Here is a 27,488-nt window from a genome sequence, read left to right as displayed (position 1 = left end):
AATCCTGTCTATCACTCTACTGCCTAGCTACGTGGCAGTTCAGGTTTTTATTAAATCACCAATCAATCGCCTTAGGTAGGCAAGGCAGAAACAACAACACCTCTTTACATAATTAAACAAATGTAGCATAAACAAAAGTAACACATCTTTGCCTAGTTAAAGTAATATTCTATTACATTGTATGTCCATCCATCTGATGGTTAATATTGAAAGTTGACAGGCTCTAGAATCACATGAGACAAATCTCTAGCATGCCCCTGAAGGAATTTCCAGATTAGGTTAACTGAGCTGGGAAGACCTATACTAATGCTGGAGGTATGTTCTATGGGTGGAAGTCCTAGACAGACTTAAAAATTTTGCTTTTTTTAGTCTCTCTTGGTTTCCTGATGTGGATGCAATCGGAGGATAGCCTCAAGCTCCAGCCACCAGGACTTCCCTAAAATGATGGACTCTATCCTGGAGCTGTGAGCCCAGTCAAAGCCTTCCTTCCTTCCTTAAATTGCTTTAGTCAGTTTTGTTGCAACAAGAAAAATAACTAATATACCATCTCCACAAGACCTAGAGCTTCTTTGCCTCAAGCAAAGACCCTCTGTCAATCTGACAAAACACTTAAAATATTTAAAAAATAACAGCCTAATAAAGTTCTTGAGAACAAGAAAATTAAATGTAAGATGGCTGGTAACAAAACTATGGAGGGATTACTATGCACAGATACTTCAGATTAATTTAACGCAGACATAGTATTACCTCCTTATTTTTCTTAAAATTTATTCTCTCTCTCTCTCTCTCTCTCTCTCTCTCTCTCTCTCTCTCTCTCTCTCTCTCTCTCGGTATGTGTGAGGGAGATGCACACATGTAGAGAGGTCAAAGAGAAACTTTGGGAGTTAGTTCTCCCCACCAGATGGGTCCTGGGAATCGAGTCCTGGTCATCAGGCTTATTGTTAAGTAACTTTTACCACTGAGGTGTCTCTCCACTACTACCTCTTTCCTTTGTAAGATCAAATACTAGTAAGTGTACAGCTAGGATATAACTCTAGAACAGTATTTTTAAGTAACAGTGCTTTCTGTAATACTGTTTTTTTAAAAAATTTGTTATTTATTTTTATTTTATGTGCACTGATATTTTGCTTGCACGTATATCTGTGTGAGGGTGTGGGTACCCTGGAACTGGAGTTACAGACAGTTGTAAGGGGCCATGTGAATGCTGGGAATTGAACCTGGATCCCTGGAAGAGCAGTCAGTGCTCTTAACCACTGAGCCATCTTTCAAGCCCCTATAAGTTCCTGATACCAATAACTTTCATATTATAATACAGAAAATATCACTTTCAGAAATATGCACTATGACAGTTTTTCTATTTGTTTTCTTCTATATTTAATTTTCTCATTTTTATGTCTCATTTTACCTACTGCTGGCGGTCTACTCGTACAGCAAAGAGATAACAACAACAGTAGGCAGCATCAGTGAGGGACTGCACACAGGTCATTCCTATCTCCCTCCAGACATAAACAAAATGCTACATAAAGAATGTAAAGAATAGTCTTTTTTGAAAGACCAACAAATTCCAGGAAAATACAGAGACACAACAGAACAAATTAAAGAAATTAATACAGGATATGGATGTGAAATTCATTTAAAAATGTGATTTTGGAAACATAACAAAAATCTTGGTGATAAAAAAATATGTATTTCCAGGAACAGGAGGTATTCAGAATCCCCATTTTATAGTTAAGATGCAAAGAATACATACAAAAGAAATACTGAAAACTGTAGAAAAAAACACCACCTCACTTACAAAGGAAACTCCCCAGACTAAGATTTTTCAACAAAATGCTAAAGGCCAAGAACTCTCACAATGAAGTATTTCAAGCCCTCAAAGAACACACTGCTGCTATATCCAGCAATGTTACCATTCCAAAACAAAGGAGAAATAAACCTAGGAATGACCATTAAACCAGATTGCAGAAGACACAGGAAAGAATCAAATTTTAGAAAAATGAGATGACAGGATTAGTACATGTTTTTCCATCATAATTCTGAATGTAAGCATTTTTATTTCTCCAATTAAAAGACACAGGTTGGATGGATTTATTTATGTATTTATTTACCCCCTCCCCCCATACAAGGTTTCTCTGCTGTCTTGGAACTCAGTGTGTAGATCAGGCTGGCCTCAAACTCAGAGATGGCCTGCCTCTGCCTCCTGAGTGCTGGGATTAAAGGTATGTGCCACCAATGCCTGATGAATGTATTTTTTAAAAAAGATCTGTTCACTCTGTATAAGGAAAACTCCTCACTGGCAAAGATAGACAAACTAAGAGTGAAAGAATAGAAAATGATATCCTAAGCAATAGGATTCAGAAGCAGGGAGTATTTGATAAAGCAGACTAAGTCAAAATCAGAAGAGATAGAGGAGGTCATTTTATATTGATAAAGGAAACAATGTATCAAGAAATTATTATATTTTGAGCTGAGTGTGGTAGTGCACACCTTTAATCCCAGCATCCAGGAACAGAGGCAGGTAGGTCTGTGAGTTCCAGTCCAGTCAGGGATACACAGAAATACTCTGTTTCATAAAACAAACAACAGAGATAACTGTAAATATACATGAATGGCAGCTATCGATTTTATAATACAAACACTACAAAACAAAGTGGGACTTTGGGTGATTTAGAGGAAAAAAATGAATACAGAAACTTCAGAACACAAAGACCATATTATAGGTCAACAGACTTACAGACATCTACAGAATTTTCCTTCTAACAACTACAGAACACTTTCTTTTCAGCAGCTTATGGATCTTTCTCCAAAGTAGATCATACTTTACCAAACATAAAATATCAAAATAATCTCTTCTATAATACCACATCATAAAGGAATAAAACTTAAAATCTTCAATAGCAAGGGAAACTCTAGAAACATGAAGACTGAACAAGCACATTTTTGAACCATGAGTAAAACACTGAAGGCACTGGAAGAATTAAGAAAAAAAAAGTCAAATCATTTTTTTCTTCAGCCTCTTATAAGATTGCAGGACAGAAGCTGCAAACAGTTTAAGAAGGGTCAGTAATAGGATCAGACTCTCTTCTGAAGAGATGAAGGAAAAGCTTCTGAATTTCACAAAGGTAGTGAGTGGTAGGGCAACTGAAAATGGCCAAGGAAAGTCCTGCTGGACCCAGCTGCAGTTGTGGCTCCCTGGTTATGGGGAGGTAAGCCAGGCAGCCTGCTGAGAAGAGATGGGTCATGCTACCCTCAGAACAAACAACAGGAGCCTTAGATCCAGCTGCAGGTTTGGGTTAGACAGTGATTCCATTTTATTGCTCTGTATGTATTGCTCCCACCATCTTCGGAGGGAATCTATTGCTCAAAACCGAGTTCTTCTGTGGACCTAAGAACAGGGAACAAGCACAAGCCAGGGAGTCTGACCTGACATAGCCTCAGGGTAAGAGACATCCCAAGGAGACAGGTACAGCAGTGGGCCAGATACTAAACTGGAAGGTGTTTATATAGCAGGAGCTTGGCTAAGGTAGTGAGGTGCAAAATCTAACTACCTGCTGTCTCCAAAAAACACCTCACTGGCAAAGACACCCATGGGTCAGGAGAGCCAAAGGATGGGAATCAATGTCAAACAAATGGAAGATGAAAACAGGCTAGCATTGCTATTCTGATAGTGTAGCTGGAAAAGTGTATTTAAAATAAATATTAGTCTCAAGAGATAATGAAGGCCATCACATATTTAAAAAAGGGTCTAACTGAATAAGAAATTGGTGTCCCAATTTCAGAAACACAAACATTAATGAGCAAAACAGATCACATAATAGGCCCTAATAGAAAAAAAAAGTGCTTTCTCTCTTTCTCTTTCTACCTACCATCTATCTACTTACCTACGTTTTTTGACACAAGTTCTTACTTCATAGCTTTGGCTGGCCTCAAACTTAGAGCAATCATTGAGTCTCAGCTATTGTATTGAGGGCTAAAATACAGGTAGGCACCATTTTGCCTGGCTTCTAACACTCCATTTTTATATAGGTCACCTGCATTCAAAACAAATGAAGAAAGTTCATAGTTACATCACATGATAAACCAGGTGTGGGAAAACATGCCTATTAACTTCAGCAATTGGAAGGTAGAGGCAGAAAGATCAGGAATACAAGGTCATCCTGAACTACAGAAGGAGTTTGAGGTAAGCCAAGGATACCTCAATTAGACAACCAACCAACACCCAAACAAAAACTTAATAGCATGGATCAAATAGACTCTACAGATAATATAAAAAATATTCTATCTAAAATATAAATAATATACATTTTTCTCAGCAGCTCATGAAACTTTCCCTAAAATATATTACATTCTAGATCATAAAACAAACCTTAACAAAAAGAAAACTTCTTTTTGTGATCTTATCATAGTAGAATAAATCTAAAAACCAATAGCAAGTAAAACTTTGGAAACTACACAAATACATCTGAACAATACACTCTTGAAAGGTCAGTGGGTCACTGAAGAAACCAGAGAAGGAATTTTAAAAATTCCAAGTATTAAACAAAAGAAGTTGGTTCTTTGAAAAGATATTAACATATCCATAGCTAAACTAACCAAAAGAAACAGAAAATTCCAAATTAATAAGATTAGAGATGAAAAAGAGGAGCTAAAACAGACTACAATGAAATCCAGAGATTATCAGGAAATAGTTCAAAACTTATATTCCGCAGAATTAGAAGATCTAGAAGAATTAATAAACTCATAGACACATATGACCTGTCAAGAAGCATTCCTTCCATCATTGCATTAGCAGCAGTTTCTTGATTGCATATGAGTGGAAAAAGCGAAACACTAGAATGCCTGTGTTAACTTGTGTTCTCTACTTTTGACTGTGGATGTGCTATGAGCAGTTTTATCAAACTCCTGCCACTGTGAGTTCCATGATGGACTGTCACTTGGAACTGTGAACAGGATATAAACCCTTTCTCACTTAAGTTGTTTTTGTCAGAGTATTTTATCACAGCAAACCAAGACGCAGCTAAAAGAGAGCTCAGTGGATAAAGTGGTTGATAAGCAAGCATGAATTTCTTATCTCAGCATCCACATAAAAGCCCAGTGTGGTGGTCTTGTAGGAAGAATATAAAAAGGTGGGTCAGGGGCATGCTGACTACCTGAAATAGTGAGCTAGCTCTAGTGTGGTAAGAGACCTTCTCAAATAAAATACAGGTTAAAAAAAAGGATGGAGTGATGGGAGATGTCATTCTGTATATGTTTCTCATACTGGTTAATGAATAAAAGCACTGTTGGCCAATAGGAAAGGAAGATAGGAGGGACTAGGAGACAAGGAGGAAATAGGAAGGAGGAGCCAACATGGAGAGTCTGGAGAGACTAGACCCACCAGCTGCCTCTTGCTGGTAAGACCACGTGGAAATACATAGAAATGGGTTAATAATTAACACAGAGCTAGCCGATAAGAAACTAGTAACTGGTCAACAGAATTATATCATATACAGGGTCTCTGTGTGTTACTTGGGGCTGGCGTGGCGGCGGGACAAGACTCGGCGGCGGGCAGAAAAAACCTTACTCCTTACAATGGAGAATGGTAAAGGAAGTCACTTGATATTGACCTCTGGCTCTACAAATGCACAAATGGGACACTGGGTACACACACACACACACACACACACACCTACCCCCCTCACACACAAAATAAAAAAAAAAACTTCACAACTTGGCCATACCATTCTTGGGTATGCAATTAAAATGCTTGTACATCCATGTTTATTGCTGCACTATGTACAATAGCTAAACAATGGAGCCAATCTAGATGGCCATCAACTGATGAATGAAGACAATGTGGTATATATACACAATGGAATTTTATTCAGGCATAAAGAAAATCAGAGCAATGCTAAAAATTCTTCAACTCTTCAGTCATCAGGGAAATGTAAAAGAAATTCCATGTCATCCTTCTCAGCAAAGCCATCCTGAAGAAAGCAAAAACAAAAAACAAACAAAACCCCCCAACCAACCAACAACAACAAAAAGACGGCATGTTACGGTGGGACACATCTTTAATTCTAGCACTTGGGAAGCAGAGGCAGGTACATATCTGTGAATTCAAGGCCAGCCTGGTCTACATGGTGAGACCTTGGCTCAAAAACAACAATGAAACAAATAAACAACACCCTCCCCCCCCAAACAGAACTGCCACACAATTCAGCTACACCACTCCTGGGTTCTCTCTCTCTCTAAGTATCTATAATGAAATATTACTTATTAATAAGGAAGAACAGAATCATGTTGCTTACCTTGGAGATCATTATGTTAAACAAAAAAACCAAGACCCAGAAAGGCAAGTATCACATATTTTTTTTCATATGTAGATTTTAGGTGAGGAGAATACATGACAATAAAAAGGGAATAAAAAGGGGAAGAGGTAGGGGATCAGGAGAAAGGATAATAGAAGGTAATGGGGGAAAATATAATCAAAATGTTTACATGCATGTGTTTCATGCATGTAATCTCTCCCAATACCATGTGTGCTGACCTTCCCATCACTCACTTAGATGAGTTCACATGTAAGTTACAAATTACTTTTTATCAATTACATTGGATGCAGAGATCAATTCTCATAGTTATGAACACATGTCAGGTGTTTAGTATATGATAGTAACATCACAAAAAGCTTACAAATGGGAGAATGATGATTTAGCCACACATCTAAGATATCTACTATATACTGGCCATAATCCTTCACGCTGAGCATAAACAGTATATAAAAGTTACATCTTAATTTCACTACAACCGTAGTGCCAGTTGAACTCCATAAATATTAAATCAAAGCCTGTGAGTGACATTGTTCCAGGTATGACAGCAAACCCAGAGATGAACAGGATATAGTTTATTCAGCCTTCTCTGGGAGGACATTTCTCTATGTAATAATAATAACTAAAGTAAACATCAGGAACATGGATATTAAGTGAATAATAAAGGCACAGAAAACTCTGGAGGATTAATAGACAGAACACAGATGATTTGGGAGTAGAGGGAGACAAGGACAGATATCAGAAAATATTTCTTGAAGGTACTTAGAAAGAACACAGGGCAAGACTTTACTACATGGGAATTCCCAGGAAAAGTGGAAGTATGTCAGAGGACAACAAGAGCAAAGTGAGAAAGGCTGGGTATATTACAGAATTTAACCCTCTCAGACATCATCCCATTTCAAATGTAAAGAAAGACATGGTCATAGTGTAAGGGGCCTCAGTATCTGGGAAAATGAATTGATAGTCTTCCAAAAACAATTTAAAGTACTTTATTGATTCTTTATTAAGTACATTTCAGAAAACAGTTGAGATTAGTGTTATTTTTCATTCTCAGAATAAACAAACGTTGACTACTTAGTGAGCATGCTGACAGAAGGCAGAATGTCAATGAACCTACCCCTGTTTTCTATATGTGAGCTTAAAAGTGAAAAATGGGTGAATCCCAATAGCCAGCATAGCTGAAGTGGGCCTGAGGGTCAAAGCAGTGGTTCTCAACCTCTAGGTCTTGAACCCTCTGGGATCAGATATTAGAGATCCTGTGCAACAGTAGCAAAATTACAGTTATGATGTAGCAACAGAATAATGAAGAACTCTATTAAAGGGTCAAAGCATTAGGAAGGTTGAGAATCACTAGGTTACATAATAGCATTCTTCAAATTCTTACCACCAGGACTACACCTAGTCCTTTCATCAAGGAGTCATATTTAGATTAGGGGAACAGGGACTCACAGAAGCTAACTGCTTCATAATAAACTACTAGCTCTGATCTAGGCCAGTCTGATCTCCAGTTTTCCCTACTGTTCATGCACAATGAGTACAAAGCAAATTAAAACAGAAAAACCATGATACATGTAACAATAAAGGAAATATTAAAAATAAATTTTAGAATGGCTTAGAAATCAAGATCAAGAGATATCAAATTTAGGAATGCACCTTAATCCAGTTTGAACAGTGATTATAATATATATCTCACCCAAGAACACCAAGTAAGCAAAATTCTAGCTTTGATCCATCAATCAGGAAGGAATCTCCAAGAGAATATGGGTATTTGTATTTCTTGTACTTGAAATTAGAACATGACTGATACACAGCAGTATTCAGTTTTTGTTGAAATCACAAGAATCCATGTAAAAGGAATTCTCATTTGATATATGCAAAAGTTGAGAAATAAATTGCAGCCAAGCAATAAATGTAAAACCATTTAAACTGCTAGACTGTCCCCTTTAGCTTTCAACTACAAAGCAGAAACAAACAAAAAAACCACCACCACCAAGGTATCAAGTAAAGCTGCCTGTTATACAACACTAATATCAGTTTTACAGGACAGGGTAACCAAAAGGCTGAAAAGAGGGTTTGTGTTATGTAGCATTTCTGAGGATGATCAAATTGCAGTATGATGGACTTGAGAATACTGGCTTACCATTGTAATGTTTCAAAATGCTCTAAGCAGTGCATGCAATGACTGCTTTAAGAAAAGGAAAATGGTTACTTACTCCAAATACTCTAAAAATAATCAACACCTTCTGTATCACAGGTGGCAAGTAGTGAAATTAAAATCTAAAATTTATTAACATTATGCTTACAAATGGTTTTTATTTTCCTAATTTTGACACTAGGAATATGTAAGGGGGGGGGGGAAGAGCAACACTAGGCATTAAGGGGGACAATCCCTCAGAAGATGATAAGCCTTTCCACAGAAACACTTCTTTAAAAAGAGGAGGACTGAGCTGCACAGGCTTCCTTCTCTATTTTTCACCAATGTATCTAATATTTCTTCTTTGATAGGACCAACGAATAACTGTCACTTATCACAAAACATCTTCCTGATACGTACTTTCTATATTGCTTTCTTCTCAACAGACAGTTCGTCAAGCTGCACAAGTCTCTCCATTGCAATTTGTCTCATTCTATTACACAGCATATCTTCTATGAATATCTTCAGGATCAATTTAATAAACTCCCATGCTTTCCAAAGCGGTTCCCAAAAGGCAATACCAATACTGTACCTCAATTAATACTATGACATTAGCTTTCCTCTTTCTCATTTAGTTCTAACATCCTTCCATATTTCAATTCTGAACACTACGGTTAATTTTTCAGGGTGGTTACATCTAGTATATTATTACATTTATGTAGAAGACAATGAATACTTTCTCTCTATTCAATTAATATCCACTTGGTGCAGTGTTACATGTCCCTAACTTTCTATCAATAACCATAGATAACGTTTTGCCTAATCTTTAAAAAATTAACTACTACAAAATTTTGTAATATTTTAACTGATTTTAGAATCTCAGAATTTTTGTTTATTGGTGGCTCTGGGGACGAAATGGAAGCCCTTTCATATGAGGCAAATGCTCTACCACTCAGCTACATCCCTGGCCCATCAGACCAATTTATTTATTATTTACTCTTGAGATGGGGTCTCACTGGGTATGTCTAGCTGGCCTGGAACTCAACTGAGATCTGCCTGTCTGTGCCTCCTGAGTGCTGAGATTAAAGGGATACATCAACCTACCTGGCTAGGCTGATTTTATTTTTATTTTTTTCCTGTCAGGACTGGTGATAGGACCCCAAATCTAGGGGCTCATATTATATATAGTGGGCAAGTGGTCTATCATTTAGTAATACTTCCAGTCTAATAATAATTTGTTTCTTTCATTGAAAATATTTTTTTAAAATACATAATTGATTACTTCCCCTCCCCCTCCCAAGTCCTTTAAGTTCCTCCCCTCCCATAGGAATCTACCCCCTTAATAATAAAATACAATAACATATCAGAATAGGACAAAATAAGAAACAGAACCAAAGGGTTGGGGATAAAAACAAGTAACTCATAGACACACACATAGGAATCCCATAAAATCTTGAAACTGGAAGCCATAACATATACATATACACAAAGGACCTCTAAGGTATAAAGGTGGTGGTGGTGGTGGGGGGGAAGCACTGAATCTATAAATACGTACTGAGTGCATTTTATTTTGGCCATCTACTACTGGGCATGGAGCTTATCCTTACGAGTGGTTAGTTTCCCCAGTGACACACCTTTAGAGAAAATTAATTTTTCATTTGTAACAGGCTATCAACTGGAAAAAGCTTGTGGAGGGATGGGGGCATGTATCCACTTCTCTTTTTAGCTCTAGGACCCCATCTAGTGCAGACCTGTGCAGGCCCTGCTCAAGCTGTCACAGTCTCTGTGAGTTCATATGTGTGCTAGATATATGTTTCTAGGACTAAAAATCATTTTTTTTTCATGTCCCCATTAAGGTAAAAAAACACTTCCATGTTTAGTTTAAAATCCATTCATCCTTTTCTGTTTTCTTTCTTTATTTTCCTTTTTTTCCAGGACAGGGTTTCTCTGTATTGTTTTGGAGCCTGTCCTGGAGCTAGCTTTGTAGAGCAGGGTGGCCTTGAACTCACAGAGATCCACCTGCCTCTGCCTCCCGAGTGCTAGGATTAAAGGCCTGTGCCACCAACGCCCAGCAACATTCATCTTAATATTGGACAGTGCAATTTTAGGTTCAAGATATCCCAAGTTTAAAAATAGGTTGAGATTTTTACAAAATTAAGTACAAATAGACTGATTCTGCCAGCATGCATACACTCATATGCTGTATTGCTTGGCAAGAGATGCCAAGGAATCAAAATTGTTATTTATTTCCACTTTAGATACCGCTTCTTGTAAAAAAAGAAAAGGAAAACAGAAAATTCTGTCTTATTCACCTTTTGTTCTTTGTGAATTATTTCCTCCTTATTCAGCATGTGAGCTGAACCCATCATCCTTGTGCCATGTCTTAAAGCTATAAATAGACTTCAGTTTGAAATCTGTGACAAATTCGATTAAATTACAAAGGGGGGGGGAAACGCAATAAAATGCATCTTTTACAAACACCACATACAAGCTACATAAAAACAGTATTTAGGTTGATGATGCTGTTCCCAGGCAAATCATTGAGCCCTAAATTAACAGATGTAAGTATGTAACATACTGACTACCTACATCTATTAATGTAACATTAAATTTGAGTACTGCACAAAGGTATTCTCTCCATTTGCAAACATGAAAATGCCTCACAATTTATGTGAGGCATTCGGTCCCCTAACTAATAAATTACCTCTTCAAAAGAGTGGGTAAAAAAGTTCCTGCTTCCACGTCCAGGCAGAGACCACACTACTTTACTCAGTTAAGGACACACCTGACTAGGGTGCAAGGGTGGGCACCACAGGAGTCACACAACAAAGTACGAAGTCTTGCAGAGAATTTTAACAAGCTGTTTTGAATTCTTTGGAGAAAGCATTAAGAAGATCTTGCTGGGCAGAAATTTTCCATATAATACATAGACAAAACACATAAATTCTGATCGTGGCCTGGTGATTATAACAACTTGGGGGAAGAACCGAACTTGTGACCTGAAAACAACCCAAGGCTGTAGGAACTGTCTTTGAGAATGGCACAAACCGACACCTTTTCTGGCTCTCATCAGCACGGGAAGTGGCTTGGACACCCCCCAAACATCATTCTACCCCACAGGAAGTGAGTTATATTTCCCCCTCCCCTATGACAACATGTCTCCCTTCCCCCAACCGGAAGTGAGGCGCCCCCATTCAGTGGGCCTCAAACCAAGACAAACCAATAACAGCAGCAGCAAAAGAGGGTTGATCTTCAGAGGGGGAAGGACATCTCGACTGTGGCCACCCCCATGCTCGTCTTGCTTACTAACCTGCTGACGGTAGGAGCAGGCAGGGGCCTGGGGACTAATGAAAGTCCCTCGCACAGAGGACAATTCCCTCAGCCCCTCTCAATCGCCTTCACTCTTCACTCCGTCGTCTCACAGCTTGACAGAAATTCCTCCGCAGTACTTTATTTTGGTGTCTTTTCTTACTCTTTACCTAATCACTTAGTCACCTCCAGATACGTAACTTCTCTTATCGTGGTGGTATTTAGAATTGCTCCGGTGAGGAGAGACATGAAATATTATACCCGATATTTTCAGAGAAATGAAGGGATTATTTTGTCCAATGCGGCGAAGGACTACGTGACTACGCAAGGTGAGACTCACTTTCGCGAAGGTTTTTGGGAAATGTAGTTTTTGTCATACCTAAGGCTCTCAAAAAATAGTGGAACTTAAATTGGCAATTTTTATATACTGGAGCCTTTGAGAACACTTATTCTGTACTTGACCACTGGTTGACATAAGATGATTAGGCCCCGAAAAGGTCCAAAACCGCGCTGTTAGTTTTCACTGGCGTTTAATTGAACCCAAATTCTTCATCACGTGGGCTCAAGGTCCCGGCTGCCCCGCCCCCTAGTTTTGGGCACGCCCCCCGACCAATCAGACCTTCTCTAGGTCTTGTTCTCCGGATATTGGCACGCCGAGAGGCGTGGCCTCTTGGCAGCTCCTCCCATGGGGCTGAGAGGAGAGCTCCGACACGCCGAGCTTTGGTGCGCGCGCGCGCTATCTCAAGAACTGAAGCGGTCGAGGGTGCGCGCGGCGGGGCGGCGTGCGGGGTTGGGAGGAGCGAGCAGACTAGTAGGCTGAGTGGACGGCGAGCGGCCGGGAGCGCGCTGTGGACTCCGCGGCCGCGAGTAGTTAGTTAGTTGTGTCAGTTGCTCGGTGGCGGCGGCTGCGATCACCAGAAAGCGGACGGGACGGGCGGCAATGATGATCTTTGCAACGGCGTGTGCTCCGCTCAGGTAACGGGGGCAGGGTTGCCCACGTACCCCCGGTCCCTTTCCCACGCGCGTTGGCTTATGGGGCCAGGGTCGCCGCGAGGTGAGGACGCGCGGACCTAGGGGAATCTGGACTGGGCGGCGCCGCAGGGGCTCGGCAGCCGGTGCGTCCTGCAGGGCGCGGGCTGCTGCGTCCCGGCCACCCACGCGCCCCGCGGGCGCCGTGAGCCCTTTCGTGCCCCCCGTCGGCCCAGGCCTCGTTACCCTGGCTGAGATGGTCCCGGTAGCGCGGCGCCCCCAAGAGGAGGGAAAGTTGGAACCTGGCGGCTAGGGACTTCCCGGGGCTGGGCTGCTTGGCTCCAGGGGAAAGTGAAGCCTTAGAGGAGCTGGACGCGAGAGGCTGGGGCAGGAAGGACTTCTGCCAAGTCTGTACGGTCATCCAGCTCCCAGACCTTGGAGGGTAGGGCTCAGCCCTGTAGCATCAGTCAGGACGGAATCGTTGTCTCTGTGCCTGATCTCTTCACGCTCTGGCTGGCGAACCCCTAACGCGCCCGGACTTACTGGGTTGCTTAGGGGTTTGGGATTTTGAGAGGTTGGGTTAGACAGTTTTTTTTTTTTTTTTTTTTTTTTCCCCTTTGACTTAAGGATTCTTGAGACTTTCCTTTTCTCCTTCGAAGATGACTTGCCATTTGAACTGGGTCCCCTTCTCGTTTTTTCCCCCATCTTATGCACCGTCAGTGAGAGAGCTCGATTTCGTTCTTGGACTACATCAATGACTGACTGCTGAGAGCAATAGAAAAGAGGAGTCCTCGTCCCTCCCTCCCCCCCAGTCTCATTTCTGCAGTTCGCTTTTTAAAGGACTCAAATGTAGGAATCAGAGCTGTGGAATGGAGTTATTGGAAGGCTGGCGTTGATGGATAGAGATGAGTTAGAGGAAAATTATGATTTCATCTTTATTGGCCTTACTATAGAAAACCCAGTACATTTTTCTTTGCCTCTGTTGAATGTGGTAAGATTACACTTTCAATTAAATACTTGGCGACTTACATAAAAGACTATTTTTAGGTTACTGGATGATGTACATGAACAGCCTTTTCACCTGAATTGAAATTCCTTTGAGTATTCTGTTTGGCGGCCTGGTGGTTTTTTTTTTTTTTTTTTTTTTGTTCATCCACAGCGTCTCTCCTTTACCTCCCCTGCTAAATGAAGTGTGTAGTCAAGAGAACACATACTGCTCTCTGCAAAGTGGAAAAAATAAAAATAAAACCCCGAAAGCCCAAACTTGAATTATCCACAAGGGTAAAACTTTCCATGAGCAATCTTGGAATACTCACTTCATGATGGCTTCTTTTGTAATCTCAAGAGCAGTTTAGGTCTTTCAATTCACTGGCTACCCTAATTACTTTCCAGAGGGCCTGGCACTTTTTTGGTGGCTTTTTCAGTAAACTGTAATTGCAGGTGAGATACATTTCCTTGGCTTCCAAGATAGGAGTTAGTAGCCTTATCAGAGAGATTAACAGTTAACAGTGGAAGCAGAGTTCATACCATTGCCAGTAAGTTCTGGCAATGACCAGCTCACAAACTATGTGAAAAAACAAACATCCCCTTCCCATAGATGTCAGAGGGGAAGATGAGAAAATATTTTATCATGTCTATTTTGGAGAGAGTAACATGACTGTGTTCTGTGGGGGAAATTTCTTTAAAGCCTTTTGATTTGCAGCCCTCCTTTCTCCCACCTTATGTGTAGGGACGGACATTTATGATTGGCTGGTTTCCAGTGTTGTGCGAAGTGTTTTGGTGAGAGGAAAAGATAAGCTTATTCTGAGTTTTTATCATGCTGACTATTCATTTTGTCTAGTAACAGCAGAGGAACTTCTGCTGGGGTATTTGTACCCCATTAACATTCTGTCAGAATTCATTTTAAGAGTCTATCCTGAGGCCCATAAAGAAATAATGCCACTTTGTAACTGTTTTCTGACAGTCACATTAAAAGGTTTGTTCCTGAAATACATTATATGTGTATGCATATAAACATTTATCTTTTTACATTTACAGTAATGTAAATATTTAAGTCTGAGAGCTTAAAAACTTTTATTTGCTTATTTGCATACATGCCTTTTAACAGCTAACAGTGCCAACCATATTTGCCAAATAAGCACCAACCATAAATTCAGGCTTTGGCACATTTCATATAATAACTCTTCTAAACTGCTCCATGGTGAAGCATCATGAGATTAGCATTTGCTGCATGAGAGAGATTTGTTGTTGTTTTTAACTGTAATGATGTGCTGTTTAAGAGGAACAGGTGCTGGGCTCTAGCTGTTTGTGTTGTAACCTGCCAAGTCATACTCTTTTGTTGGATGGATTGTTAAAGCAATTTAGGAATCAAACTGTGGTCCCTGGCACGCCAAGTGTGAGTTCAAGGTTCCATATCACTTTTGCAAATCCCCATTTTCACTGTAAGAGGCAAGTGTGGATGTGAACTTTATTTTCTCCTTTGTCTTTTACTGTGATTCCTATGCCCTATTCCTTCCATCATTAGAGCTTCTAGAACAGGGTTCTTCCCAGCTGGCTGGTTTTCCTTGGAGAGTTCGAATGTTCTTGTAACTTTCAGGCCAAATTCACATTTGGACAAACACAAGTATTTGAGTGTCTTTCAAAGTGTTAGGCAGGGTGGTAGGACCTGAGTATATGTAGAATGATCCTTTTTTTTTTTTTTTTTTTTTTTTTGTCAGGAGCTTGTACTTTAGGAGGAGAGCTATCTGGTACCTGGTAATTACCACATGGCGTGATATATGACAGGTGTGTGCACAGGTGCCTCTGAGGGAAGAAAGTACAGAGGAAGGCTTGTTGATTCAAGACTTGGATTCTTGGCTCAGAGGGATGTTCTGGAATCTTAGTGAGTTACTCAAGCTAATCTTGAATAATATATGAATCAACTAAGTTCAAAAAGAAGAAACATATTTTATCCTCGTGCTGTTGTATTGAAAAACAAACCATGTATGTACTTTGAAATTTCTAGTAGCTGTGCTTAAGAAAAAATAAAATTGAGATTCATAATATAAATTAATCCAGCATTTAAAAATAATATCTCACCATGTGATCAATATAAAGCAGTAATACTAAGATATTTAACATTCTCCTTTTCATACAAAGTCTTCAGAATGTGGTGGTATTTTTACACTTTAGCATATTTCAATTAAGATTAGCCCCGCTTCTGTACATCAACAACACAGCTTTATAACAGGAAAATGAAGTAAAATCACTATTTGTAAACCAAGCTTAGGAATTTTAACCTCACCATGAAGGCTGTGAAATTTTAGTTGAAAAATGAAAGCAGGGCTGGAGAGATGGCACTTCCAGAGGACCTGGGTTCAATTCTGGGCACTTATACGGTGCCCTAGTTTCAGGGGATCTCACACTCTCCTCTGGTGTCAGAGGACACCGGAAGGCAAAACACCTACACACATAAAATAAACAACAAAAACAAAATAACCTACCACCATCTTGCAATACAATCAGAGCTGGCTTAGACCTATCATTTTGTCAGAGAAATGAAAGCTGTGTTAGGTATGGGGACAACTACAAGCAAGACCAGTTAGTTAAAAAGCTATTCCTGGTGAGGAATATCATGGAGTGTAGAGGAGGAGGAGATGTAGGAGAGATTTGTGGAGTATTATCAGTAGAATAAGACAAATAGATTATAGAATAGAAAAAGATTGGGTCCCATGAGGTGGTTTAGTGGGTAAAGGTCCTTGCTGTCAACTTAGTTTCATTCCTGGGATGCACATAGTAGAGAATCCACTGCTACAAATTATCCTCTATTCTCCAAATGTGTGCAGGGATAATGCCTCTCATAAATAAACAAATATTAAAGATTAAAGATGATTTCTGTGTTTGTGTTAGGTAGATAGGACCAATAGCTAAGGGGGAAAGTCAATTATCTATGCCAGATAGACCAAGGATGCGCGCGCGCGCGCACAACACACACACACACACACACACACACACACACACACACACACACACACACACACAGAAAAACTGAAAAGGTTTGTCAGAAAGCTAAGAGATTATTTGAAGGACTAGGAGTTGTCAACCTGTGTCCTACCAAGAAAAGGGCAAGTAATAAAGGTTTGAATGAAGTCTCTGAGTAATTTAAAGCAGTTAGCTACATTGTAATTCACTGAGGAGGTTGAAGAGTACAAGACAGCTAAAAGTTTAGCTAATTGAGAAGGATACAGTGTTTTTCTTTTTGGCTTTCTTGACTGGGACATCATGGAGCCCAGGCTTGCTTTTTACTAGCTTTGTTGCCAAAGCTGACCTTGAACTCTTGGTCTTGCCTCTGCCTCCCCAGGACTTGGATTACCACCAGTGTTTGTCACCAAGCCAAGCAAGTACAGTGTTTGTAACCAAGGACTCTGAAAGAAATGTAAGGAAGCCAGATGCTGAGGATTTAAAGAAGTTTGTCTTAAAATGTTTTTATAAATTAAGTGTCTTGGGCATGCTTATGTGGAACTGGAAGAATCAATGAGAGAGAAAAGACTGGGGGAGGGAGGGAGGAGAGGTCAGCATAGAGGGAAAATGGGAGGAAGGAATGAAGAAGGAGAGAGGAAGGAAGGAAATTGACATCTTAGGGATAGGTAGAGAATTTGGTTTTGGGTGTCTTAGGGTTTCTGTTGTGATAAACACCATGACCAAAGCAATTTGGGGAATAAAGTGTTTATTTAGCTTACTCTTCCACATCACTGTTCATTACTGAAGGAACTCAAAAAGGTCAGAAGCTGGAGGTGGGAAGCTGATGCAGAGGCCATGAAAGAGTGCTGCTTATTGGCTTGTTCAGCCTGTTTGGGTTTTAGTAGTTTCAGATGTAGTCAAGTTGGCAACCAAGAGTTGCCATCACAAATGGAAAGAATTAGTTTTCATCAAGCAAAAGAGGAGGTAAAGATTGATGGATGGCAGGGTAAGTAAGTTTGAAACTGATAGAAGGGAAAGAATTGACAGCATGCCTTATGTGATTTCAATTAGCTACTAAGAATGAAAGGGAATTGGTAGAACAGAGCTTGGAAAGGATATGTGAGTTTAAAACAATTTACAAGAGAGACTGAAGAACAGAGAGGCAGATAGACAATTGGCCAGGGAACTGAAGGAGGTTGTAGACCTTGGAATTATTGACATGGCTGTTGGATTTCTGATCATATCTGGAGAATCTATTCAATATTCATGAGACTCTTATCATTGTACTCCTTGTTTGTAAGATGCACACTGAGAGTTCAAACCTTACTGGTAACTTTCAGAGCCTGGATTATTACCAGCTGCTTTATAGCTAACAGTTTGGTAGAGATACCTAAAGATAGTTAGGACAGATAGCATACTCAGAACTGTGAGTTGTATGAAGAGTTATGAAGACCATGATGGATTATGAGCAGATAGCCTAAATCCAATCACTGAAAGCATAGAATGAACATAAAGCTGAAGAGTTAGTAATGAGGCATAGTAAGAGTAGCTGTTATCTGCTGTATACTTTAGTACTACATTCTAATCCTAATTCTAACCACACTGTGTATTATGATTCTTATATGCTTGCCTTTGTCATTCCCTTAAATCGGTGGTTCTCAGGTTTCTTAATGCTTTGACCCTTTAATACAGTTCCCCATGTTATGGTGACCCCCCCCACCATAAAATTATTTTCATTGCTACTTCATAACTGAAATTTTGCTACTGTTATAAATCATAATGCAAATATCTGAAATGCAGGATATCTGATACGTGACACCAACAGGGGACGAAAACCACAGGTTGAGAACCGTTGCCTTAGATGAAGAAACTGAGCATTAGAGAGGTTAGATGACATGTCCAATGCAAACTGTCAAGTAATGGGACCAGTATTCAGAGACTGCCTCATTATTCTCCAAACCATGTTCTTGTGAAGTAAAGGGACAAGAGGGAAAACCTAATAGTGCATAGAAAGTAGAGGGAAAACACTGAAGCACTTAATTTGAGACTTTTGAGGTATATCATTATAAAATGTCTGTGGAGCATTGAGTATGCTGGTTACTGTTCTAGCTACCAAGATTATAACAATGAACTAGACAGAAGTTGTTATATTAGAAGATGGCTATGCACGAGAAAAATAAAGCAAAGAAGGAATATAGGGATGCCAAAGAGAGCAGGCTTTTACTTTTTTCTTTGAGAAAATATTTTGATAGGTTGCTTCGGCTGACTTTGAGCTCATGGTGTCTCCTGCTTGACCCTCCTGACTACTGGCTAAAGACATGTACCACCATGCCTAGTTTGAAAGTACATTATAAATATTTCAAAACTTGTAGTTAGTTAATTAAAATTAATTAATGTGGTCCTTAGGGACTGAACTTGTATTGTCAGGCTTGGTGACAAGCACCTTTACCCACCGAGCCATCTCACCTGACTGAGAGTACATTTTTAGAAACGTCTGGGAAAGAGAATGAATAGTGACAGTGAATGGATGTTTAAAAGAGTAAAAGAAATGTGCATGTTTTGTGCAGGAGAAGTATGCTGGCTGTGTCCGAGGATCCTAGGAGAGCCGTGTGAATCCAAGAGTACAGCTAAGTACAGTCAGAGAAACTAGATCCTGGGCATATGGAGCCTGCAGGACATTACAAGGACTTCAGGTTTTTTGGTTTTTTTTTTTTTTTTTTTCCGGAGAGGAAGAATTTAGAATTTTTACACAGCTCTGAGCAGAGGATTGATGTACTAGACTTACTGTTTTTAAATATTTCTGTTTGATTACTGTGGTGATAGGCATCTAAACAAGACAAAATAGAGCAACTAGGAGGAGGCTTTCTTTAAAAAGTGTGGTTAATGAGCTGGGTTTGGTGGTACACACCTTTAATCCCAACACACTAGTAAGACAGGGGCAGGAGGATCTCTTGTGAGTTTCAGGCCAGCCTGGTTAGTTTCAGGCTACATAATGAGACCTGTTTCAAAAACAAGCATAATTTTAATTGGACTGGGGCTTGAGGTACAGCTCAGTAGTAGTGTGCTTGCCTAGCATATGCAAGGTCCTGGGTTTGATCTCCAGCACTGCTTAAAAGGGAATAATTAAGAGATGGTGGTGTCTTACTCTTACCAGGGAATTAATGAAAGGTGATTAGAAATGGATTCATTCCTTTTTATTAATGTTTGCCAACTTTAGCACTATTGATATTTTGGACTGGATAATTCTTTGTCCTGTATATTCTAGGAGCTAAGCAGCATCCCAGATTTCTTCCCCTAAATGTTAGTATCATCTCTCCAACTTGTGACAATCAGAAATATCTCTAGACAGTGGATAAAATTGTTCCCATTATGAACCACTGACAAATAAGTTATCACCTAGTTTCCTCTGACGTTAACATCTTAAACACTCAGAGAATACTTTATCAAGCCAAGAAATTAACATTGGTATGATGCCTCAACTATCTTGTGTAGTTATCAGTTATTTATCTCTTTTATTGTATGACAGTTTCTTGGTCTTTTATGACCTTGATACTTATAAAGAATACTGATCAGGGCTAGGAGGATGGCACAGTTGGTAAGATGCTTGTTGTATAAGAGTGAGGGCCTGAGTGTGGATCTCCAGAACCCACATAAATAAAAGGCAGGCATGCCCAGTCTGCATGTGGCTCTGTAACCCTGGCAAAGAGGGCAGAGGGCAAAGCAGACAGATTCTTGGAGCTCATTGGTGAGCCAGCCTGCTTCAATTGGTGAACTTCAGGATCATTGAGAGACTTTGTCTCAAAAACAAGGGTCACCTTCTATGAATTGTCTGTACAGATTATTTTGTCCATTTTCAATTGAATTATTCCTTTTCTAGTTGAATTTTAAGTTTTTGTTGGATAAAAGTTCTTTATCAGAAGCTATATCTTACTAATATTTTTCTCAGATTATTGCTTATCTTGTCACCTAGGTAGTGGATTTTACATAGCAGTAGATTTAATTTCAGTAATGCTTAACTCTAACTCCTCAGTATTACTTTCATTGACTGTGCTTTTACTACCTTTTGTATAAAATCATACATTTATTATAAAAAAATAAAGCAGAGAAGCAATGGAGGAAGACAACCTGATGTTGAATTCTGGGTTCTACACACACACACACACACACACACACACACACACAGAATTTTGGCCAGGTATTTTAAAAGAATTTCCACAATTCACATTTGCTGTTGTTTTTCCTTTTAAAAAAATTATTACACCTTAATTTATTTTGTGTGTTTGTGTGTATGTAGGTATGTGTACACCTACAATTGCATTGTCACACTTTGCATATGAGGTCAGAGGTCAACTTTTATTTTTAAAATATATTTTCCTACATACATGTATGTGTACCATGTACATGTCTGGTGCCTACAGAGGCCAGAAGAAGTTGGAGTTGTAGATGGTTGTGAGCCACCATGTGGGTACTGCGGATTGAACCTGGGTACTCTACTGTAACAACAAGTGCTCTAAACCATTGAACCATGTGTCTCTTTAGCACCAGAGGACAACTTTTGAGAGTTAGTTCTTTCTACCATGTGGGATCCATGTGGTATTGAACTGAGGTTATAAGGCTTGGCCCTAAGTGCCTTTACTTGATGAGGCAGCTGGTCCTGAATTATGATACTCCCTACCATACTTAGACTGGTAATTAATTAATGAATGTATGATAGGGACTCACTGTGACTTCCCAGGTGGCCTGAAACTCACTATGTAGACCACATTGGCCTCAAACTCACAGAGATCTGCTTCTGACTTCCAAGTGCTGGAATTAAAGATGTGCGCCATCATGCTCAGGTTTCATGATTAGACTGGAAACTTTTTGACTATCTTATTTCTGCACTGATTCTAACATTCTTCAGTAGACCTTGCTTGTAATAGTTATTGCTGTGTTGTTTTAAAGATACATTTGTAAAATTTTCTTTGATTTTTTTTTTCCTACATGTATTTATTACTTTTAAATACTTTTATTCATTTTATGTGTATGGGTGTTTTGCTTACATGTATGTCTCTGCATCGTGTGTGTCTGGTGTCTGCAGAGGCCAGAACTGGATGGATATTTGAACTGTGGAACTGGAGTTATAGACAGTTATATACTGCCATGTGGGTGCTGGGAATTAAATCCCAGGTCCTTTGGAAGATCAGCCAGCGCTCTTAACTGCTGAGCTGTCTCTCCAGCCCATCATTTTTCCTACATTTATTAACTTGGATTCTGTAAGGATGGTTTGTTCATCTGTCCTTTATCATATATATCATTTTTTAATTCATTGAGTATTTTATACTTACAGTTATAATTTAATATCATTGGGAGCTCTTTCAGGTTGATGCCCCTAGCCTTTGCAAATGTGATTTGGCACTACTAGATAGTTCAAACTCATCTTGTTTTTCTTCCATAGTCTTAGAATCAGTCATTTGTTCAATGAGCCCTGGTTCTTTTTTTATTGGAGAATGGTATTTTGAAGTCAAGATCTGAATGGTAGGTATGCTTATTGCTACTGTTCTGTCACTCCATCTAGGCTTTCTCAGTTTTCTTAACTCTAGGCATAAAGTCTCACGTCTGTTTTTATTTCTGTCTATAAAAACTTGCATGTGTTCATACTAAAAATGGTGCAGAGCAGAACAGAGGAGGTTCCTATGGAGAGCCCAGGAATTTTGTTGCAGATTAGTTAAGGGTTTCATTGTTGTTTTGTTTTGTTTTGAGACAAGGTCTCACTATGTACCCTTGGCTGCCTGAAAATACTGTGTAGACCAGGCTGGATTCCAATTCATAGGTATCTGCCTTTCTCTGCCTTTGAGTGCTGGGATAAAAGGCATACATTACCTAAGTGTTTAGAATGCTTAGTAGACATTCTATTAGAGATGGCAATTCAGCAGTTGAATTAATTCACTGTCGAATATTCTAAGCCTGCTATACTTGGGCGTTCTCAGTATAGATTAGATCACCTAAGATATGTGTAGCTAAAGAAGAGGTTCAAAGACTTACCTATGAATTGTTTCAGTCAAAGAGATGAGGAGGAGCCATTTGACTCTATGTAGTCATAATAGGATGAATGTCATTTCCATCATCAATAAATACTTACCCAGTATTCAGTATCTTCAAGATACTGAGATGTATTTGGGGTTAATTATAGATGGAAGTTTCAGTCCCTGTCTCTAGAAGGAAAGAAGAAGGGAAGGAGGAAAGGAAGAAAGGAAGGACAAATGGATGAACTCAAACACCATTTGAACATTGGTGTAAACATGTGTTAGTTTAGAAATATATCAAGGTTTCATGTAGATACTAGCAATTATCAGCCAGCAAAAAGTGCATAGCATTCTGCCTTTGGCTCCTGAGGTCCTTCTCTGTTTTCCATTTCTGTTATAAGGTCTTTGTCTTGATAACTGTACCTATAATCAGAGGCTTTCAATTAAGACTCATTGCACTGTGTTGGTTAGGAGTGTTTCTGTTGCATTTGCCTTTTTTTTTTTTTTTTTTTAACTTTATATGTATGCGTATCTTGCTTGCATTTATCTTTGTGCAGCTCTTGTGTGCTTGGTGTTGGTGGAGGCTAGAAGAGGATGTTGAATTCTCTGAAACAGGAGTTAGACAATTGTGAGCTGCCAAATGGGCTCTGGGAATTGAACCTGAGTCCTCTGGAAGAGCAGCAGGTACTCTTAACTTTTGAGCTTATTTATTTAAAAAAAATTGTAGCTTCTTTTAAAGATAGTCATAGATATTCACAGTTATCATTGGATTATTAAAGTCAATGTGTGAATTAAATGTAAATGTAATTTAAGCATGCAGTCTAGTAAACTGGAGTTACAGTAAAACATCTCAATTTCAGTTTCTTTCTAGTAAAAATGGGTAGGCTTCATTGACAGCTGTTAAAAGGAGGCATCACCTGAAGCAAGGTAATAGTACCTACCCGGTAATTATTTAGGTGTGTCACTCTTGAGGAACTATAAGAAAAATGAGAGATGTAAGTACTTTGTAGGATAAGGCAGGTAATTACAGGACTACATTCTTATTTCTACCACTGGATGGTTGGCAAAGCTGTTGTTCGTTTTTATATCCCACTTTGTTGGATTTATTAGTTGTGAGAAACCTAAGCATACTTCTGCATTGACTGCAATGAACTTCTCTGTTTGGAGTGCAGACTGTTAGCTCAGTCCCTAGCACTTGGTAGATAACTACTTGTTGAATGAAGGAATCTCATAAGATACTTGACCCTATGGGCTTAGACACGAAGATCTAGTTATCTTGTTCAAGAAAATATGAGATATTAAAAACTCTAGTTGCAAGTCAGACTTGGGTCAAAATAAAATAAATCTGCATTAACTCCCTCATTTTAGGTCCTGTAAACACACAATTACTATCTGGATTCTAATTTTAGAGGTCAACCTGCCTGGATTTAGTTAGCTATTTGCTAATTATGTGACTTTAACTTAGTTTCCTAGCAATGCTTCAGTCTCTGCATTTGAAAGATGGTGGCAATGTTCACATCTATACAGTAGGGGTTGTGAATGAAATTAACATGTATGTTCGCACAGAAATGGATACTTGAAATGTAAGTTACTTAAACTGGTACTATGGATAGTGAGACTAATAATTTAGAAGTTTTTAGTTTTTTAGAAAATCACATACTAAGTTAAAGGAAAAGACACCCTATTTGTGTACCAGAAGAAAACACTGATAGGAACTATCTATCCCAATACAATTACAGTGATGTGCTAGATTCATAGGTGCCGGCTTTTTTTTTTTTTTTTTTTTTTTTTTTTTTAACTTCTTTTTGTTCTTGCCATTCTCTTCCTTTCATTTGCTTAACAGATTGTTATTAAATGCTTACCTGGGCTTTGGTGAATGGTCAGCTTCTGAGTCCTCTGGAAGCATAGCATTGTGGCTATAGATGGATGAATTCTGGGCCTGGATTGCCAAGATTTGATTCTTATGTCTGTTGTTTGTAAGCTGCCCTTGGGAAAATGATTTTCTCAGTTTTCTTTTGTGTCCTGATTATTTTTCTGCAGCCACTCAAGGGCCAAGAGGGTTTTTAATGAGCTGCCATTGGAAGTATAGTTAGTATCATGTATTTGTTAAATAACATAAAACATGGTATAAGTATTATACTTATAAATGGTACTTTGTAGTTTTTCCAGTATATTTCCATTTTCATTCACATGTAGTTGGCTGTAGCACTTTTCATTGTTTAAAGGTAGGACTTCCACTTTAATTTTCAAAGTAGATTTGGTTACCTTATATAACAAGGGAAGAGCATGATATAACTCTTAAATACTGGAGTAATGGACATCTGAAAGGATGAAAACCTGCTTTCCTTACAAGTGTGGGACAGTACTTGGGGTTTTATTTGAGTTGGGAGCAGGTGGAATTGTAGGAGTTTGTGTGAAGGAAGGAAGACTCAAGGTATTAGTGAGGCAATAGAAAGCATTTTGCAAATGCCACCCACCCATTTCTTATCTCTACCTTTTGGGGACTGTGGTAACCATGGTGGTAAACTTTACAACCAAATATTTAAAAAAAAAAAAAAGAAATCCTGGGTTGTAATTGAACTGTTCATCTCTAAGTTAAAGGAGTTTGTGGGTTTCCAGACTGCACAAGGAAATTAGCACAAGGAAATGAGCGATAAGAGGGAGAGAGGAGGATCCTGTCCTCGTTTCTGATCTGTGTTGCTAAGAACATATTTAAATTGCTTCTTTGTGCATCTTTCCTTACAAATGAAGCTTGTAGAATGGTAGTGTCTAGGAGTCTGTAAACCACACCAATAGCAGCACAAAAATAGTCTATAAATACAGTAATTTCTAATTTAGGGATTTGAACTTTTCAATTCTTTAATTTTACTTTATGTATTTTTTAATGAAACATATGTAAGCAGAATTTTTCTCCTATTATAATTGCAAGTTGTAGTTCTTCCCCTAGTTCTGTATTCCAAATGTCTAGCAAAAGAATCTTGTCATCAGAAACATATGTTTTATATTCTTTTGCAAACGAAAACTACAGGGATTTACAAAGGACTGAATGCTAATCCTCTCTTATCTCCTCTGGCTCTTCATTGTCTTTATTTTTATGGACTTACTATCTGACCAGGCCAGATTGAGTCTTGCTGTACACAAAGACCTCCCTCTGATTCTCTCCATTCTTTTGCCTGAAGAGCTGAAGTGTAGTTTAACATTATATTATACCACATATTAAAAAAATAGTAGCCCTTTAAAATTATTTTATTTTTTTAGTTTTTTTTCAAGACATGGTTTTCTGTGTAGCCTGGAGCTCTCTCTGTACATCAGGCTGGCCTTGAACTCACAGAGATCCAATAGCCTGTACCTCCCAAGTGCTAGGGTTAAAAAAGGCTTATGATGCATCTTAATAAAAATTTTTCCACATTTTGATTTTAATTTCTGTTGTATATTTTCAAATACAGCCCATCTTAGTTCAGGGTAACTGCATTTTAAGTACCAAGTAGCCACATTTGGGTACTGTTAGCACAGTTCTAGAACATATAATTTTTCCTATAATATGCAATAAACCATCACTTCACAGGTACTCTGGAGGATTATATAAGAGTAAAATAGCAAAGTCAAGTTGCCCTGTGGATGCTGAATGCTCATTTTTGTGTCTCATGAGAGGTTTTTTTAAAGCTTTGCCTCAATAAAATTTTACATTTGCATATTTGTAGAACTTCATGTCACACATCTGTGTTAAAGTTGCAGTTGTTTAAAAGCCAAATGGAAATTCTATTTATAATTTTCAGAATATTCTGTAAGGAGAATTTCAGTTTCAAGGAATTCACATAACTAAGTTTGATAGTACACCTTTAGCTGATACCTTAGGAAAATAAATGCTGTGGCTCCTTCATTGGAGGGGATTCCTTCATGGAATAAGTAGTAAATGTACACATACACATATTACACATGCTTCATAGTTCTATATGCACACACATCATAGTCTTATTAATCATAAGAATAACAACTACAGCTAGAAATGTAGGTCAGATGGTAGAGTTCTGTGTGAATTCCTGCATTGTACATGCCTGTGATCTCAGCACTTACAAGGTGGAGGTCAGACTAGAAGCTCAGGATCATGCTCTGCTATGTTGAAATCATGTCTCAAAAAGCAAAAATTAATTCTCTTTTAAAAACTGAATTGAGTGGGGCTGGAGACATGGCTCAGCAGTTAAGAGCACTGGCTGCTCTTCCAGAGGATCCAGGTTCAATTCTCAGCACCCACATGGTGATTCATAACCAGCTATAACTATAGTGTCAGGGGATTTCACCCAGTCTTCTGGCCTCTGAAAGTACCAGACATGGACATAATGCCCAGACAGACATGTAGACAAAATACCCATAAACATAAATAAATAAATATAAAAATTAAACTGAATTCAGCATTATAAAGAAATTTGTTGTCTGTTGCATTTCATAATGGAAAAGAATTTGTTTATTTTAATCTTTTTTTCTTACTTAGATATAGTCTTGTTGTGTAACCCAAGCTGCATTTGAAGTTTTGCAAACTGCCCTCAGTTTTTCAAGTACTGGGATCACAGGCATGCATTATCATTTCTGGCAAGAGAGGAGCATTAAACAATCTTTGCTTTTAATTTTTAATTTGTTGCATAAAAATCCTATAACATTGATAAACTGTGGTTTGTTCTATTATAGGGAACATACAAACTCATTGGAGGCCTTTTGGAGTAGCAGTATTATAAGTACTCAGAATATAATTCTAGTCTTCAGAAAGGCCACAAACATGAATTAGCTTTCTTATTTCTATAATAATGAGAGAAGCATGGTCTTTTTCCT

At 38.7% G+C, this 27,488-nt stretch overlaps 1 protein-coding gene across 1 annotated transcript in view; it reads right to left on the bottom strand.

Moving 5' to 3' along the window:
- Hmg20a (high mobility group 20A) overlaps positions 1–12,063 on the bottom strand; it is a 72,021-nt gene extending 59,958 nt beyond the window's left edge. The window contains exon 1 of the mRNA XM_051197522.1: positions 11,753–12,063. The gene's annotated coding sequence lies outside the window, so the exon portion shown is untranslated. The remainder of the gene's footprint in view (positions 1–11,752) is intronic.
- Positions 12,064–27,488: the final 15,425 nt, after the last annotated feature.

The sequence above is a fragment of the Phodopus roborovskii genome, unplaced genomic scaffold, assembly GCF_943737965.1.
Source record: "Phodopus roborovskii unplaced genomic scaffold, PHOROB, whole genome shotgun sequence".
Classification (NCBI taxonomy): domain Eukaryota; kingdom Metazoa; phylum Chordata; class Mammalia; order Rodentia; family Cricetidae; genus Phodopus; species Phodopus roborovskii.
This window is presented reverse-complemented; position numbering and strand designations above follow the sequence as displayed.